Source organism: Engraulis encrasicolus, chromosome 6 (genome assembly GCF_034702125.1).
Source record: "Engraulis encrasicolus isolate BLACKSEA-1 chromosome 6, IST_EnEncr_1.0, whole genome shotgun sequence".
NCBI lineage: Eukaryota > Metazoa > Chordata > Actinopteri > Clupeiformes > Engraulidae > Engraulis > Engraulis encrasicolus.
In genome coordinates, this window is record NC_085862.1 from 1,276,618 (window position 1) to 1,279,117 (window position 2,500).

General features: G+C 49.2%; 1 protein-coding gene across 2 annotated transcripts in view; it reads left to right on the forward strand.

Annotated features, from left to right (window-relative positions):
• vamp4 (vesicle-associated membrane protein 4) overlaps positions 1-2,500 on the forward strand; it is a 50,506-nt gene that overhangs the window by 41,612 nt on the left and 6,394 nt on the right. The window lies entirely within an intron of this gene.

Genomic DNA, 2,500 nt, shown 5'->3' on the forward strand with positions numbered 1-2,500 from the left:
TGTCTGATAACACCTGATGATAATAAATATTATACTGATAAATACCTCTCCTCTCCTCTCTCCTCTAGAGTCCTTGTCTGATAACGCCTCCTCTCTCTCCTCTCTCCTCTCTCCTCTCCTCTCTCCTCTAGAGTCCTTGTCTGATAACGCCTCCTCTCTCCTCTCTCCTCTCCTCTCTCCTCTAGAGTCCTTGTCTGATAACGCCTCCTCTCTCCTCTCTCCTCTCTCCTCTCCTCTCTCCTCTAGAGTCCTTGTCTGATAACGCCTCCTCTCTCCTCTCCTCTCCTCTAGAGTCCTTGTCTGATAACGCCTCCTCTCTCCTCTCTCCTCTCTCCTCTAGAGTCCTTGTCTGATAACGCCTCCTCTCTCCTCTCCTCTCCTCTAGAGTCCTTGTCTGATAACATTACATTACATTATATTGCATTTGGCAGACGCTTTATAACCAAAGCGACTTTCAAAAGAGGACATATTCAAGCCAACATCACAAGCAAATACAATGTGCACAGGAGATATACAGAACAACAAGTGCAGTTGCAGAGGGGTTAGTTTTTTATTTTTATTTTATTTTATTATTATTATTTTTTTAATTAAAGAGTAAATAACGAGTACACACACACAAACTAACTAAACTAAACATCATGTCAGGAGTCTGCCCTGGGGCAAGGCCAGTTCAAGCATTAGTCTAGTAGATTCTCTCGAAAGAGGAAGGTCTTCAGTTGTTTCTTGAAGGCTGCAAGAGATGTGCTTAGTCTTGCTGCCTCTGGGAGACCGTTCCACCACTTGGGTACCACAACGGAGAACAATCTTGACTGGGAGTACCTAGAGCGACTGGATGGCAGAGCCAGGCGGCTTGTGCTGGATGAGCGCAGTTCTCTTCCAGTAACATAGGGCGTTAGTAGGTCCTTCAGATAAGCTGGGGCCGTTCCTGTGATGGTTTTGTAGGCAAGGGTCAATGCCTTGTGCTTGATCCGGGCGGCGATCGGTAACCAGTGCAACTCAATAAATAGAGGAGTAACATGGGTCCTTTTGGGTTGATTGAATATCAACCGTGCCGCCGCATTCTGGATCATCTGCAGAGGTTTTAGCGCACAAGCAGGTAGGCCTGTCATGAGTGAGTTGCAGTAGTCAACGCGGGACAGGACAGTGGCCTGCACCAGTCGTTGTGTAGAATATTGTGACAGCACAGGTCTGATATTCCGTACGTTGGACATCTGGAATCGACAGGTCCGGGTGACTGAGTCGATGTAGTTGGAGCATGACAGCTCATCATCAATCATGACGCCAAGGTTTTTGGCGACTTTGTTTGGGGTCACGATGGTGGAGCCTATCTTGAGGTTGATGTTGTGACTGAGCGACTCTTTAGCTGGGATCACCAGGAGCTCTGTCTTGGCCAGGTTCAGCTGTAGGTGGTGGTCCTTCATCCATGTTGACAAATCGGTGAGGCAGGCAGAGATGCGTTCCGAAACCGTGGTGTCATCTGGACGGAACGACAGGTACATCTGGGTGTCATCAGCATAGCAGTGGTAGGAGAACCCATGTGTTTGAATGACACGTCCCAGGGAGGAGGTGTATATTGCAAACAGAAGGGGTCCCAGCACTGATCCTTGGGGTACGCCTGTGGAGAGGGTGTGAGTCGTAGACAGTTTCCCTTGCCATGACACACTGAAGGTGCGTCCAGAGAGGTAGGAGTTGAACCATGAGTGGACAACGCCTGTGATTCCCATGGCTGTGAGTATCCTCAGTAGGATCTTGTGATTGACTGTGTCAAAGGCTGCAGACAGGTCTAGTAGGATGAGGACCGAGGATAGTCCTTCCGTTCTTGCAGTCCTTAGAGCTTCAGTCACTGAGAGTAACGCAGTTTCAGTTGAATGTCCGCTTCTGAAACCAGATTGTTTTGGGTCCAGTAATCCGTTCTGGTTTAGGAAGTTGGTGACCTGCTTTGCAACTGCCCTTTCTAGCGTCTTGGATAGGAAGGGAAGCAGTGAGACAGGTCTGTAGTTTTCGACATGAGCAGGGTTCAGTGTAGGCTTCTTCAGTAGTGGTGTCACCCTTGCTTGTTTGAAGGCGGAGGGGACAGTGCCGGAGGAGAGTGAGGAGTTCATGATGGATGTGATTGCTGGGACCACTGTTTGGGCAATGTCTTGAAGAAGGTTCGTGGGCACTGGGTCCAGTAGGCAGGTAGTGGGACGGCTTCTTGTGATGAGTTTGGAAACGTCTTCTTCAGAGAGCAGAGTGAATTCTTTAAGTGTTGCAGGAGTCGGCGTGTTTCCCACGGGGGTGTCTTCTGGGCGGGAGGTCGGCTCACAGAATTGCTTGCTAATATTTGCCGTCTTTTCCGTGAAGAAGGTGGCAAAGTTGTCTGGTTTCAGGTCTGAGGGCGCAGGAGGGGGGGGAGGGTTGAGCAGTGACTTGAATGTAGAAAACAACTTACGTGGGTCTGTAGTGTTGCTGATCTTGTCGTTGTAGTAGGTCGTTTTGGCAGCTGTTACAGAGGCGGAGA